The 16,809-nt window shown below is 40.0% G+C and overlaps 1 protein-coding gene across 11 annotated transcripts in view; it reads right to left on the reverse strand.

Moving 5' to 3' along the window:
- The window catches only part of DISP1 (dispatched RND transporter family member 1), an 86,522-nt gene that overhangs the window by 53,517 nt on the left and 16,196 nt on the right, over positions 1-16,809 (reverse strand). For 3 of the 11 annotated variants that reach the window (XM_085219179.1, XM_085219177.1, XM_019612645.3), the window contains exon 2: positions 4,789-4,924. The exons of 5 other annotated variants lie outside the window; for them this stretch is intronic. The gene's annotated coding sequence lies outside the window, so the exon portion shown is untranslated. Of the gene's footprint in view, positions 1-4,788; positions 4,925-6,869; positions 7,046-9,018; positions 9,153-13,626; positions 14,024-16,809 lie in introns of those variants that run through there. 3 more of the 11 variants (XM_085219178.1, XM_019612642.3, XM_019612644.3) reach the window with 3 other exon arrangements.

Raw genomic sequence — 16,809 nt, forward strand, 5'->3', positions numbered from 1 at the left:
CTATATCTGAAAGCACTTAGCACTAAGTTGTTGAAAATTTGTTTCGCTCCATGTGCCATTTCAATTTATCTCATTAAACATTCAGAAGAAGTAAAAGCTTCACACACACACACACACACACACACACACACACACACACCCCCAACAAGGTTAGAAACAAAACGCAAGGATTGAACCACAAGGAAAACAAAGCTGCAGTTTCCTGGCTAAGGAGTGCTCTGGAGTCTGCACTGGCAGCTTTGCCACTGCCAGTGTGGGCAGGCAGCTGTCTGTGCAATGCCCCAAACATTCAGAGCAGCCACCTACAAGATGCACGACCCATGTCCATTTATCAATCAAAGCTTCTGTTCAGTGCTAGATTTGACAAGCTACAGTAGAATCTAAACAAGATGTAAACAAAGAGTGCTGTAGAGTAATTGGAGACAAAAATCAGTTTTCCTTTTATTCTTTTCTAAGCACTGAATGACAGTCTCCTAACTCCACAGCAGTCTGTTGCTAAGGCATTTATTCCTCCTGTTGCAATGTAACACTACAGGAGACTAATGAAAACTCACTACAGCCATTGCAGGAGTCTTAACTGAAGCTGTGAAGTATCAGTATATTATGGTATCCTTTATTTGAAAAAGTCAAGTTGCATTTTAACTAGAAAGAAAACCTTGTGTGCTCCAAGCCTCTTCCTTTCTATAGCAGACATTTCTTTGTGTGTTCATTCCAAGGACAAAATTAGATTCCCCCCTTCCTTACAGATACTGAAAGCTTGGGGCATAAGAAAATAAACGAGATCGCCATAGATCCAAGAGTTCCTTAAGAATCCATATGCAATAATTGATAGAGGAATATAATAAAACTGAGAATGAGCAGAAGTCATCTGCAGAACAGAGAGGTGCAATTCCTCACCATCCAGCTCCAAGCACTGCTGCTGGCTGCATGCTCTGCACTGGTAGGAGCATGCACGGCCAAGGCAGAACAGAGGGAAGCAAGCAGAGTGCCAAAACCTGCCTTTCACCTTAATGGAGCAAAATCTCTCTGAAAAAAAGATCGATTTCTGTAAAATTTGAAAAAAATAGTTAAAAGATAGAGTTGTTATTACCAAATCTACACAACTACACAGCTCTACCACTCTAACAGGAACCATCTCTTCTTACACTGCAGGCATGGCAGCACCTCCTTCATTTATACTTCCCTTTGTTTTTTCTCTCTCATTTTCTATTTCTGTGTTTATGTCCTTCACTCCTGGCTTTTCCTAATTACAAAAATCTCCTAAGCAGAAACTCTGAAGATTTCTAAAAGAGGCAAGCAGTCTCTAGATAAGGAAGGAGAGCTCTCTGGATCTGTCCTGTAGGCAGTCTTAAAATACCTCTCTGCATAAACACTATTTGTCACTGCAAGAAGTTTAGATGTGCAGGATAGCTTTAACCTGCAACTAAGAAGCTTCTGTGGGTTCTGCGGATTCCATTAACTGGTTTTGCCTTTTCATCACTGCAGTGCACTGCATTGCAATTTCATCTTCCACAACACTGAAATGTCAGACATCATAAAGTTCATTTATGAGGCATGTTTTCGCTTTTCCAATTTAGGTTAAGATTATTTGAAAGCAATCTGTCCTCCTACAAGGAAACAATCAGATGATGAAATAAAATTTTGTTTGTTAGAGATTGGAGAGAAGCTAATCTTCAAAGATGTCAGTGTATGGATTATTTTTTTCCTCCCAAATGGACTTCAAAATCATTTTTAAATGATTCTTTTTCAATTGGTTACAATATTCAACAAGTTAGATTACAACTACGCTTGACCAATTTCAAATCAAACTAGGCAGCTATTTTCTATTGTCAGAAGATCACTGAAAAAAATGCTGGCCATTCATCACCAAAACTCCAATCACTTTGAAAGAAAATACTGAAAATCAGTAAGCCTTGAAAACACAGAACTTTAAAAATAGCAATAAATGCCATCAAACTATATGTAGACTTTTCTTAATTCACATTTAAAAAGTTGCTTTAAAAGAGACTAAAGAATGATTACGTGTATCTATCACTTAAAGCACATGGATGAACAGTTTCCAATTTCCCAACTCACCTTTGATAGCCAGAGCACCAGAATTCACATTGATAATCATGAAACACTCCAGATCCCACATCTCTGTGAATTATCTCAACCCTGCAGCTCTCAGAAATCCAGTTCACAACACACCTTGGCTTACCAGTTCTGTATGTCAATAACCATACATTTGGGAATGCTTCTCACATACATTAACATGTTTGCTAGCAGTATTTAAGAAACTTTTTTTTTTAAACTAGGTTGACTTCATATTCTTTTAATTGGAAGAGATGAAAAGCAGAAAGAAGAACAAGGCAAAATGCCACTGAAATCCATGCTTTAAGTACAAAAGTGATGTTTCCTACAGCCCAGGGCTATAAGCATGAAATGCACTGGTTGACTTTGCCTTCACTTGAAATCAGAGATAGATATTAGCTGTCTTGCAATCTCTGAAGGACAACGACAGATGGACAGAAACTAGCAGAAAAAAATCAAATACGGGCTCTCAATTTATCTAGTTTATGAACAAGCTAAAGAAAGCAGGTTTTCTTATTGCAACTATCTGCATTTAAAAAAAATCTGCTTCTTAATAGAATATCATAAAATTAGTAATGCAAAGGTAGAAATGAAATAGTTACCACAGATTAACTAGAACCAGATCATTTTTTTTAAAACTTTGTTGAATCTCATTATGTGCTTCTCCATTTAACTAGAGTGAAAGGGCATATTTTAGCAAAATCTGACTTGAAAGCAGACAGATAAGGCAGCTAGCAACACTAGAAAACTGTAATAGCATCAGTTATGTGGATACACAGCGAAGAAATACGCTTGTAGTACTGCACAGTAAGGCACAAAAGTATGTCTTGTCTAGACTGAGTAACAGTTCTCAGAGCAGCCAAGGTTAATTTGCATAGTAATGATCAGTTTTAAAGTGAGACATGTTTAGATATAGTTAACAGTTCTGTGTATATTGTAAGAAGGAACATCCAGAAACCAGACCAAGACGAGCCTTTCAGAGCAGTCAGCAAACAGAACAGAAACCTTCCCAACACTCAACAACTGGAATCACCAAGTTCCCAGGGACTGAGCAAGATCCTCCCCTTCCTTGCCCAGGGAAGAGCGTGACTCTCAGGCAGCAGCTGCCTGCACATTTAAGTCTCCAATGGAAACCATGCTCACACACAACATCTGATGTACTTCAGGTAAGCAAAAAATTTCATTACAGCATTCCAAATATGTTTTCAGGAACAGGGGCACACTGAGTTAGGGGCTAAAGAAGTGGAGTTGTCAGTTGTAACTGCATCAGAAAGAAAAACAAGAACACATTTCCTGGGGTTTTTAAAATTACACTTCAAGAGCTATGGTTAGTAATAGTTGCTCCAAGCTGTAAAAACTGCAGTCTTGGAGGGCAAAAGTCAGAGAAACCCTACTGATTTTCCCCGGATTACTCACAGAATTAATAAGATCATTTGAAAGCCAGCCTTGAGGTTATTAGAAATCTCCTCACGTGCCCACAGTATATTTTTGCAGCATTCCTGTTTACAACTCTTTAATGAAGTGCAGTACCAAAGTGGAAATCCTCCTGCCTGCTACTAGGCAGTGCTGAAACGCAATCTGGATATTTACCTATTCCATATTTGCAATTGAAAAGTTTACCAAAAAAAAAAAAAGAAGCAGACAAATCTTTATTAACTCTTTCCTACATGGTTCTAAAGCATTTTATAACAAATCATCACAGAAGCATCAAAACATTATCAATAATATTGATATGAAAATGCAAATGTTCACAATTATGATATAATACACAGTTCAATTTTAGAGCTTCACAGAAAGTTTTACTTTTAAAAATATTTTTAAAAGCAATTAATCTCAGACAGACAGAAACAATCCAAATAAAAAGGGTGTAGTTTAATTGAGCACTGCTGTTTTGACACAGACTGAGGAATCCTAAAGATCAAGAGAACCGAATGGTGAAACATTCCTATCAAGAATGAACCACAGGGTTTATTACAGATACATCTTCCCTGCACTGTGTATAAGCATATAGAGGATTTCAGCCCAACCAATGCCATCATTTGAGCCCGAGTACACAATTCCATACAAACACTTGGTTCCACTAGGTTCAGTACGTTCCTACTTACACAGAACAGGAGGTAAATTGACTACCACCTTCCAGCATCAAAACATGACTTGCCAGCCAGAAACTCAGACATATGCAGCTTGGAATGGGAGGGTGTATGGGACGGTGTACAATCAATGAACATACAGATGTTATAGTATAGCAGAGAGCTTGGCTATGTAGTTATCACACCAAAGCAGAAAACAGAAAAGATAGGAGTACTTACCTGCAACCTGGGCTCGCTTGTGAAACTCCAGTGGAGTGGATCCCCAGAAGAGATCCTTCCCCACTGGTAGTCAGCTCTTAAATGGGTCTAGGAGAGGCTTCAACCCTTCCTGCAGCACAGGAGAATTGCCTTCACCTGTGGCAATTCACCAGCTCCTGTGGCTGACTCACTGCTCACCTCAGGTGATCAATCAGAGGTTCAGGCCGTGATTCAGCAGTTCCCATACAGAGGTCAACAGGGCTCACAACCAGAGCCTGTATGCCAAAAATCACCAGCCACAGGGCAGCCTCTCAATAAGTTGAGAGGATTAAAGCAGAACTGAGTAGAGATTCACATCAGACAAATAGAAAGTAACACATACATGACAAAGCAGGACCCCCCATAGGAGTGCCATTGGTGTTCTCACCTTGCAGTGCTCCACTTTCCTCCTCCAGAAGAGGAAGATCTCTTTCTCCTCCAGGATCTCCAGCTTGTTGGCAGCAGCAGATGTCCCTTGGTCAGCTCCACCACTGTTACTAGAACTCTTGGTAGCTTGGTTCAGCCTTTGAGGTGGAGAGAAGAAACAAAACCCACAGCCTCATCAACAGGGACACAGAGTGGGATATTAAGAAAAAATTACTCTCAGAGTGGTGATGCACTGGCACAGGCTGCCCAGGGAGGTAGGGTCACTATCCCTGAAGGCATTTAAGACTTGTGTGCATGTAGCACTGAGAGACATGGTTAGTGGGCATGGTGGGGATGGGCTGACAGTTGGACTAGATGATCCTAGCTGTCTATTCCAACTTCAAGAGCTTGTTAAGAGTCACAGAATCATTGAAGTGAAGTGCTCAGCACCGCTGAAAGTGTTACATATTAAGACAAAAGGTTCCCAGAAAAGCATGACATGACTTAAAAGACTGAACTGATTTAAGAAGCAGAGTAAGGGCGTAGAACAGCAGAGACTGAGCGTCACTATCAGGTTGGAATACGCGGATCTGGCCAAGACGTCCAGGGAGGAACAATGACAAGGAACCTCTTTACCTCCTTTAGAAGAGAAAAAAGAAAGTAGGGAAAACACCCAAAGCAGCTGGCCACGGGTAACAAAGTACCTTTCTCCGTTACAAATTTACCATAACTGTGGGAGGATTTTCTGTTCCATCAGTGCAACAAATGTTGCAAAACATTAAGATAAGACATTCACTGTGGCAGCCTGGAAAAACATTTTGTGGTATTTAACTTTTCCTCCTTCCTGTAACCCCAGCAATATAAAATGGAGCAAGCAGAAAAAAGCTTTTCTACCAGCTTACAGCTGTTTTACTTAAAATAAATTATAAACAGAACAAAACCAGCACATCAAGAGACAGAGGTAGCACAGGGATGCAGGCAAATACACACACATTTAGCACCTGAAACAAAAAGCTCTCTGAATACCGACTGCCTCAAGCTGCCATTATGGAATTTTGCCATTCCAAGAAGGGTTTACATGGCAAGAGTTCACCTTTACAGCAGTGCAAATCTGGAGGAGACAGACTGCTTTTCTGATTTTGGTTTTGGGTAGGGTGTTGGTTGTTTTTTGCATCCTGGAACTAGCCTTAAAGCACAGAGACATCTTAAGTCATAAATCTTGCTGCAGGACATGCAGTTTTAGAGTCCCAAGATATTGCTGTCATTTGTTATCTAGGCACTGCTGATTCATGTTTGCCTGCATGTGTTGAAAAGACTGCTGTCATATGCAACATTCTGCATCCAAGTTCAGCATCTTGTTTGTGTTAGCATGAACTTTTGCCCAGTCTTGACTGATTGTGCTTTTTGCACAGGAAAAGCTTAAGATGGAGTTTAGGAATTCCTTTGTCGGCAGATTCTCTCTCCCTTTCCCCTCATGTGTACATATACATATAATCCATTGTATTTTGGGGTGGATAGGGAAGGAGGAACAAAGCTTTCAATTAATTATCAGAACAACAGATAAACATGGCTGCATATACTTTCAGTACGTCAGACCAGGGGTTACCTACACACTGTACCCCTAGGAATGCAAGAACAAAGAGTATTATTCTCCCTGTACTTCAAATCACTCAGCTGGAAGAGCAGCTCTTTCTGACTTGGAAGAGGCTCATGTCTTCAAGCCCACCCTGAAAAGCAGCTTTTGGCCCTCTTCTCCTATGAAATGAACTTGCCATCTAATGCGCTGCCAACAGCACGTTTGCCTGCTTGCAGAACATCACTACCTCCAGCTGGCCCAATATACATTTTACAACTTGTATTTATTCACTACACTCACATCTAGATACAGCCTTATGATTTAAAGCAAAACATTGGCTGGATCCTTTAAGACAGATGTTCATGGGGTAGCCATACCTATGCCCATAGGGATGAAGCAGACAAGTAGTTGGTTACACACTGTACAGAATGTGAAAGACATTCACTTGCCTAGGAGAAGAGTTGTCTAAAGCAATAAGATTTAAGAATAATTTCCATTGCTTCGACATGACGCAACAGTTCCCTTACCTGCCAGCCCTGGCAAATAGGTAAGTTCTCAGACTATGAAAACCAGGCATCTGTCCTGGAGCTGCTGGGACAAACAGAAGGTAGGAAATGATGTTTTAATTTCCCAAAAGCCTTATGGCTGGTAGTTTCCGGAGAAGACTGCTGGCTTTCTTAGAGAGTTTGTACACTTGAATTGTTAGAGCACTGGGCCCCAAAAACCAGCAGAGCTGTTCTCTGAAAGGAAGAGTCTGGAGCTGTAGCCACTCTTTACAAACTTCAATAAACCAGTCACATCCATGGAGTCTCAACAGAAAAGTTCTATATTCTTTTTGCTATTTTTAAGCCAACTATAGGGCTACAAGTAACTCCACTCTAGTGTTACCCAGGGAGTTCAACTACTACTGGCTCAACAGTTTTAGATCCTTAAAATGAAATAGGATTGCATTTACTCTCTGTATTAAGTTTAGACAATACTGCAAAAACAGAGCAACTGCCACCAAGCAGTTAAATACTATTAGAAATCAGAAGAATTTTAAATTAGTTTCTAACCTGAAAACAAATATTGAGAGCTTACAAGACACTAAAATATATGGGATGCAGTTCAGTAAATAACTATACCACATAGAGATTAGGAGAGAGAAATGAAGATCTCTACCATAGTAGCTGATAGCCAGCTTCAGGCAGCATACATTTAAAAAAAAATAAAAAAAAAAAAAAAATCAGACAACTTTGTCACTGCTCATGCAAATGGAATGGGCAGCTTAATTTCAGAGCTGACTGTCTCAAATGGTCAGGAATTACTAGGCACACTGGAAGCTGCTTCTACTGTACTTATCCTTCCAGCTGATTTTCTTTATTAGAAATCTCACTGCTTCACAGTAGACAGCTTGCACTCAGGAGAAAACTCAAGATGCGGGGAAGAGGATAGAAGTGCTCTCAAGACAGCCTGAAGTTACTTGAGCACATCCTGAAGGTAATCCCTCCATCAGAAGACCCCCAGGCACATTCCAGCCAAGGCCAGCCAAGCTGCATTTGGTGCAAGGTGCAGAAGGTGCTACATGAATTAGTAGCCTGAGAAACCTGCATCACTCTGCCCTCACCCACAACATGAACACTTACTCTGTACCCAAAATGTAATCAAAACAATAATTTAAATAATCAAAAGGTAAATATTTCTCCGCGAGCTGATGGCAGATTTCTAATCCTCTTAAAACTGATTTATGTCAGGAATATGATCTCATGTTTATACGTTCTTTACTTGAGGTGGAAAACTTAGTATGAGCTGTTTGTGAGCATTTGCCAAGACCACATCTCCACAAATGATACTTAGGGCAACAAGATAGACAGGCTCAGAACAAAGCCTCTCATCATCAGTATCAGAGTTTCATGCCACTTCACATTTTTTTTTCTATAAAATCCAATTTTTCTTAAAACTTTGGAATTGAGTTAAAAGAAGTAGTTGTACCTGGCCTGACATTAAACAGAGCTTGAACCTATTACTCTCACAAGGAGCAGGAAGGAATCTCAAGTAAATTTCTCAGTGGAACTCTGCTTGGAATTTCAGCAAGGTAATTAAGCATAGACCACTTCAAAGGGGGACGTGTCTACACTGATCACTATAACGTGCATTGCTGCAGAAGGGAAAAGCCAGGACTTCAAACAGCATTTGAATAAAATATGGATCTTTTTTAAAAAAGCTGCGTAAGAAACACAACACTGACAATTTGAGCAGGCCTGCTTTTCATTTTTTCAATTAACCTTATTTATGCCTATATACAAATATTTCTTAACAGGCAACAGAACTTAGCTGTTAGCTCCAAATACCTTAACGTAATTAGAATGGTTTTAATCATCAGTTATGCCATGGCTCATAATCCTTCTGTGCAGACTGCAGGGTACAGTAAATCCAGTCCATCTTCTCTCTAGCTGACCTCAGGTAGTATCACACCGGAACGAGTCCCATTCAAATCCACGTGTCTAATGTCTCCAGCCCACATCATACATGCTACGTTTACTGAAATATCACACACACCAACTTCTCGGCTTCTTTCTTCTACTTGCTAGTTTTCTACTCTCAAAATTGAAGTTTTCACAGACAACAAGGGGAAAACACTTTTTTGTGCACCGCACACATTACCCTAAACACTGATTATTCCTTCTTCATACTCACTGCCTCCCTCAATAGATCTGCAAGTCGTAGCTCCTCTCCTCAAAAGCCAAGCTGACAAAGGATTCACTTCTTCCAGTTTGTCTGGAACAGAAGTTAGACTTGCACCATAGCTTGTCCTCAATCTGCAAGAACGACTGAAAGAAACATTTAAACCACAGCATCAGAGAACAGAATCAGCTGCCAGACTTCAAGTTAGTTGTTACTCTGCAGCATCAGCTAAGCTGAAGTTGTAGGGCAAATGACCACTATTTTGGCTAACAAAAGTTCCAGCTGTTACATAGGATCTGGATTTTTAGAAGAAAAAGTAGAAATCCACTTGCCTTTACCCTAAAATAGAAATCTCATTTTTCAAAGTATTAAAAAAAAAAAAAATCTGCAATTCTGAATTTATAGCAGCCATATATTTTCATGCAAGTGTGGGTGTTGATGTATATTTTGTGGACTAAGGTGGGGAGGCTCAGTGAGTTGAACCTGTGCCATAGATGACGTCAGTCAGTTGCAAAAAAAATGATTCTGGGTACAGTGTTAGAACTGGAAGTACAAGCCAACAGCTCTGTCTCTGTCTCTAGAGATCTCGACACAAGGCAATATTTCATTTGTAGGATGGAATACACAGAAAAGAAAATAATGTACCTGTCTTCCGCAACAGATGGATGACCAAATAGGTCAAATATCCAAACTACATCAACAAGATACAGGGTGGTGTTCATTTGGCCTTTTGTTTGTTTTTAATATGCTCTTTTCCAGTCATATTTTGTTCAGTGAGCTTCAGATCAAGTATGCCATACTCCCAGATTTCCAAACTTACAATATATGCTAGCGTTACACACACCACACTAAAAAAAATGAATGCCATCTCCTCAATAGCATCTCTCTCCCTGCACATGCATACAGACAGAAGTAGGTGCTGCACTAAATGTCACAGAGCTGAAATGTATTCAAGAAACTCTTCCCTTCCCCAGGCAGGATATTCTCTCACGGACTTCAGCAGCGCTAGGCAGAGCAGAAAGTAAATGCAAGAGCAGTGTTTTGTTGTCCCACCCATCTCTTCCCTTAACAGAGTCATGAAAGATTTAGCCTTACAAAAATGTTTTTTCCCTTAACTGTTGAGCAACACAGCAACATTCTAAACGTACATTTTGTTTTGCAGCACAGCGCTAACAAAAACTTGGCTTCTTGCACTGAACCAACGAACAGTGCAATTTGACAGTCAGATCACTAAAAGAGTGGCTGAAAAAAGTCCTGTCTGCAACACTGGCTAATACTGAAAGAACAAGGAGGTGGAGGGATGAGGTAATGGAAACAGAGAAAGCAGTTTATCACGCCTCTCTCCCCAGCTCCCCTTGCAGAGGGGCTTTCATCTGAGCACACAGGAACAGGAGAGGCCTTCGTTCCTACTTGTGACCCTTCTTTGAAAAAGTGCAGTACAAAGTGTCAAGAAGTAACAGAAGAGCTGGGGAGGATATGAAGAAATCTGGCATTCCAACACTCACATTCCCAGTTTAAAACTGGGAGGCAGTCCTACTGCTATTTCACAGTCTGCTGATTTGCTCTACTTTCCACAAACCAAGAATGCTTAAGAAGTTTTAAGCCTAATCTCTGTTTAATGTCTCAGATTAATCATGTTAAAATTCTGTTTCTGGAATTCAATGTCATCAGTGGCACTAGCAGACCTTTTAAAGTTCAATAACAGAACTAACAATTTCCTTGAAGATGATCTGGTACTCCTTTTTCTTGAAGATTCCAATGTATAAAGCGTGCAAAATAAACCTATGTGTATGCATACTCAGAGAAATCAAAAATAAATCATTTTGCATACAAGTTTCCAACATTTGTCAGATTATGAGAAACCCTTAGCAATGGTGCTGAAGCATACTTATTTGCAGATTTGAGAAAGCATTGCTCTTCTCAGCAGCTCATAAAATAATTTCTCTTGTAGAAATTAACTCCAATATCATGCCCAATTGTATATGCAACCATATGCACTTCCAATTTTATGGCTGAAATGCAGGAATGATTGTGCTGAATCAACTCACAAGACGATGGATTTCTCAAAATCTCCAGTGATGACAAAATCAGACTCTTTAGAGCAAAGCATACGACTGCCACAGCATGGGCAGTTTCCCTGTAAGGAATGTTTTCTCCAAGCAGTCTTGGGCCCAGAAGTTTCCACCAAGAACTGCAATTTCTGCGTTATAAAGCAAGTAGATTTGTAGTAGTAGTTTGTGTTAGAGGCCATTTCTCCCACAGTAGTAGTAGTACTTTGCAATTAAACAACTCAGACTCATGCCGTGCGTGAAGTTGTACTAACACTGATGGATGCAGACAAGTCACACTTTGTACCTCCGAAGCCCTCGGTAAGAAGCACAAGCCCTTAGCATTTTTGCAGAAAGAAAATCTGCAAAAAACACTCATTTTTATAAGGAAATAAACAGTGAAATGAAAAAAAAAAATACTTAAAGGATGACAATTCAACAACACCCTGATTCTTACCTCCTACTTTTCCAAGCAAAACATATAATCTTAGAACTCCCCATTACTGTGCACACCCTGACTCTGTATCAGAAGAACTCACTTCACTATGGAATGGTTGGGGGAATAATGAACAAATGCAGGCTGCTCAGAGCACTGCTCGGTCAAGTTTTCACTGTTTCCTAAAGTGAAGATTTCAGGACCTCTATGAGCAAACCTGTTCCACTGCTCAATCACACACACACACAGTTTTTTTTTCTTTCATTGAAATGGAATTTCCTCTATTTCAATTTGTGCCTGTTGCCTCTTGTCCTTTCCCTGGACTGGGATGAAAACTGCAGGAGAGCCACAAATGAAAACTGCAAACTAAAAGTGCTGCCAAGCACAGAAAGTTGCCAGGGAAGTGAGAGAAATGATTTCTCTCATCTCAAGGTACTATTGTATTGTTTTGCTTACAAATGTAAATGGGAAATATTTCTAGTCTGCTAATTAGGCACTGCTGTTGATATACATTTTGCTTTCATTTCACTGGGTTCTATGAACATGGAAGCACAAAAGCACAAACAGGCAATTTATGTATGTGAGCACTACTGCATGCTCTGTCACCTAAAAAAAGCAAACTTACGTTTTCCATTCCTGCAGACAAACTGTGCCAATATCTTCACCGACACAGCTGTATTTTTCCTTTTGCCAAATGCAAAACAGTTGAATTCTAAATTTCAAGTCAATATTCCTATAGTCAACACTAGACTTTCCCCTACTACTTACCCAAGCAATGAAGCAAACAGAAGGAGAAGGGGAAGAAAAAAACAAATCCACAAATCACAAATTAGATTGCTTCCAAGGACACGCTCAGTGGTTAAGTAAGGCACTGGTACAACTTTAGGCATACTCTCTCTCCTACAGAACCTCACCTGCCACAGCCTCCACTAAACCTCTGTCCCACCAGACATGAATACTCACGTGTTCTCAACTCTACAAAAGGACATGCTTACGTCTGTGTTATTTTAATTGTAAAAGGCTTGGTAAAAGTAACTCATGTTTCTTAGCTGCCTTTTAAAACTACTTAATTCAACGTCTCCCCTTCCAGTTCTTCAGATATACACAAATGTCTCATTTGAACAGCTCTTAGATTCAATTACTGTACTGGCAAAAAGCAGCTGCCACCTAAGATCTCTTTATCTTCGCTCTCATTTGACTCCTCACGCCCTTCAGCATTGTTGCTTCATTCTCCAAGCCTCTGCTTTTGCTCTGCTCTACCAGAATCACCAAGCTGACTTTTTCTGAATCACAAATTTTCCATCTAACCTCCATCATGCTTTTCCTTAACAGAGCAGTGCTTTTGCCATCCCGATTATTATATCTTCCTAGAAGACATGAGGAAAAAAATTAAATCTTTGTCATAAGACACTAAAGCTACAGAAATTGTGAAAAGAAATGGAATATGACACGACAAAAACTACATGAGATAAGTGCACAAAGGAGTTATTCAAAAATAGGGAATTTCATTCCCAACCATCTCAAAGCTAACACATTTATGATATTTGCATTTTATAGTCTCACCTTATATCCATTCTTCCTATCAGTTGTCTGCATCCTATGTATTTGCATACACTGCCATCATTTTCTTCCCACATCTTAGAAGCAGGGTGCAGCTGGATGAAGCCACCAAAGCTGCACTTGGCACAAGGACATCACAAAACAGCACAAAGAACTCAACATCTTTTTACAGATGTTGTTTCTCTTACTGGAGTTCCATGCTCAAGAGTCATTAGAAAGAATATTGCTGCCAGTTGCAGCCTAGCAGTGGAGAGAGATGCAAGTTGTCTGCTCATAACGAGGGAACATTCAATAAAGCCTAAATCTGGCACTTCAATATCTTTTAAATCAATCAGCCTTTAGAATGTGCTGCCATGCAATGCTAACCATGAAATACAGAAAGATTTAGTGCTCTGCACATTTCCACAGTTGACAAGAACATTTTAGCTGTTCATAGTGCAAATGCTGACAGTGACTTGGAAGAAAGATACAAGTCTGATGTTTAAGATGTTAAGCTTTGTAAGGCTAAACCCATAACAAATCACTTTCTCTAAGGCAATAAGATTCATAACAAAAAGATTCCAGACCCATACCTACCTGTGGCAGCCCTGGTGCCCATCTGCCCTTGAACTGAGCTGCTTCTGTTGGCAAAGACTGGAGAATATTAGCAAAGACCAGTGAAGATCATTCTGTTCACCTCAAACAAACACCCTAGTTTGCATTTCTCCCTGTTTGGCATGCTTCAACTGCTTCAAAAGTGGATCTGACACATGCCAGAGCTGGTGTGCACACATGTGAACTTTGCTGCATTGTACTACTTCATCCCAGAAAAGGTAGAGTTTAACTGCTTGCTCAAACATTTATCTTGCCACTGTCTTCGTACAGGACATTTTAAAGGTGCAAGTCTTTCTTTGTTGATCATAAAGGAAGCCCGGATGACTTGTACTCACTAAGTACATAATCTTTCCAGTAGCCAAACTTACCCAAGAGGAGCTCTCTTCTAAGCTGTTAAGGCAAAAAAGCCTCAACAGATTCTCCCCAGCATAGCCCAGCCACAGATATCAGACCCCAGCTAGGGAGCAGCCAGGTGGAATGAGACCGATTCAACTCATCCATTTCTATATTCTTTAATTTTTTAAAGAATTTTTAAAGAACTTTTAATTTAATTTAATTGCCTTTTCTATTGAGGGCAAATCTTATTTTCATAGAATATCCTGAGTTGGAAGGGACCCAAAAGGATCATCGAGTCCAATTCCCAGCTTCACACAAGACCACCCAAAATCCAAACCCAGTGTCTGAGAGTATTATCCAAACACCCATTGAATGCCAACAGCCTGTTCCGTGCCCACTGCCCTCAGAGGCAGAACCTTTCCTTAACCCCACTTGACCCCCCACCCCACACACAGCTCCATGCCATCCCCTCGGGCCCAGTCACTGTCACCAGAGCGCTGTTCCTCTGCTCCCTGTGAGGAATTGCAGCTGCCATGAGGCCTTCTCTCAGCTCCTCTGCTCTAAGCTGAAGAGATCAAGGGAATCCAGCCACTCCTTGTGCACCTTGCCCTCTAGACTCTCTCAACTCTGTAGCCCTCCTTTGGGCACACATAATTGCATTAAGTACTTAAGCTGTGCCCAGACCTGCAGCCAGTGCAGGAGATGGGGCCACGCAACACAAAGCAGAGCAGGACAAGCTCTCCCCTCGCCCAGCAGCAGTGCCAGGCCTGAAGCAGCCCAGGGTACAGCTGGCCTTTGTGGCTGCCAGTGCACACTACTGGCTCAGGTTCAGCTTGCTGACAGCCAGAACCCTCACAGCCCTTTCCCACACAGCTGCTCTTCAGCCTCTTGCCCCTAGGTCCATCCACATACCCAGAGTTGCCCCAAATCAGCTGCAGAATCCAACACCTAGTGCTGTTAAACTTCATGCAGTTGGTGATTGCCCAACCCTGTAATTTATCAAGATCTCTCTGCAAGACCTCTCTGCCCTCAAGGGAGTCTGCAGCTCCTGCCAATTCACTGTTATCCACTAACTTAAGTTCTCTCACAGTTTCTCTTCTATGTACTTTTCTCTGTTGTTCTTCAACTTGCTTTTTCTTCAGCTTTTCAACTAGGTACTCTTCCTGTTTATTCTGTTCCTTTATGCTTGCAAGAACATTGCTCTTTCTATACACACCTGGCATTTCAACAGACCTTATTAAAATCAAGACCTCCTTTTACTCGACTTACTCTGCCAACTCCTCTCAAACTACCAGAGTATTAAAAGAAAGAACTGAATAAATTGGTATAGCAAAGGAATACCAAACATCTCTCCCGTTATTAATAAACCTTTTCATACCTTAGGGTAGATTTGATGTTTCTTTTCATGCTAACATCAGCAACATCAGCACCGTGTTAACATTTACTTTTACTACCAAGATTATGGTGCTCCCAAAACAGTAATAAATATTGACTGAGTATTCTCAAGAAATAAAGTTCAAACTTAATCTACTAAAAATAATATATATTTTTAAATCCTCTAATGACTATTAGAATGGAGAAAGCCATAAAAACCAGAATCTGGCTGAAGAAATTTCAAAGCACCATATTATTTGGAAGTTTCTAGCATTTCATGGTCAGAAAATTGAGTTCTTCCTTATACAGAGCTACAAAGAGCTACTCAATCCTCTGGGATTCAAATTCTTCCCATCTGTTGAACAACATGGAACCAGTACTACCAAAAGTCTCCAACTCAGGCAAACTATCTCTAGTTTAAACAAACAAAAAAAATCAACTTAGAGATTAGTATTAAAAAAGTCAAATATTAACATATCATTTGCAAAGTCAGGATGAAAATCTTGACTTTTAGCCACTCACAGTTCACTGCTTGTTTATGATAAGTAGATTTTAATCAGAACATTTTTGGTCAATTACAGCTAAATTATTTCATTAAGGTTATACTAAGAAGATGCACCCATGAAAATCTGCATCTGTCTAAACAATTTAGTCGTTCCACCTGATTAGGTTTTCAGGTTTTGTCTTATATTGTTGCTGCCAGAAGAAGCACTAGTTTGCTCTAGTGATCAATTTCTAATAGCCTACATGAAGTAATCCTGTCTTACCCTAATTGCCACTTAACCCTAAGTAATATGCAAGAAAAACCCCACAGGTACCAAAACCCAACATCATTTTGGTAGGCACCACCTACCACAGCATCCTGTGCCAAACACAGCGATTACTTCCATCCTGGTGAAGCAGTCTATGAACACCTGAAACACCCTGGGTGAACAGCAGTACCTGACACACCACCTGCAGCATGACAGAGAATAAGTAATCCTAACCTTATGACACTTTAAACAACTTTCAGCTTCTCCCATGAATGTAAAGCCACCATTTATTTTAGTTTATTAAAGACTAAGTCTGCATGCTAATTTTTAAATCAGATTTTATTACCATTTTCTCCCAAAAGAAACTCAAATATTACCCTGAAAAATATTTTTGAGAATTCTTGTAAGCAATCTAAGTACTTTCCCTTGAAAGCAGGATTTCATTTTGTACATTCAGTTTAAAATAAGAAAAAAACCCATAAAAACAAACGAAATACACAAACTCCTTGGTTAGGTTTTGGCTTTTCTTTTTTTTTTTTTTAATTGAAAGTATTGAAGCTTTAAATTGTACATTTTTTTCAGATAACTGAGAGAGCTCTTTAACAAAGCAGCAACCTGTGCTACAACATGAATGTTGCCACTGTCTCCTTTTAGCAGATAGCTTCATTTATTTCACCAGCGTCAGTTTTCCTGTAACTATTTC

Source organism: Meleagris gallopavo, chromosome 2 (assembly GCF_905368555.1).
Source record: "Meleagris gallopavo chromosome 2, MGAL_WU_HG_1.1, whole genome shotgun sequence".
Lineage (NCBI taxonomy): Eukaryota > Metazoa > Chordata > Aves > Galliformes > Phasianidae > Meleagris > Meleagris gallopavo.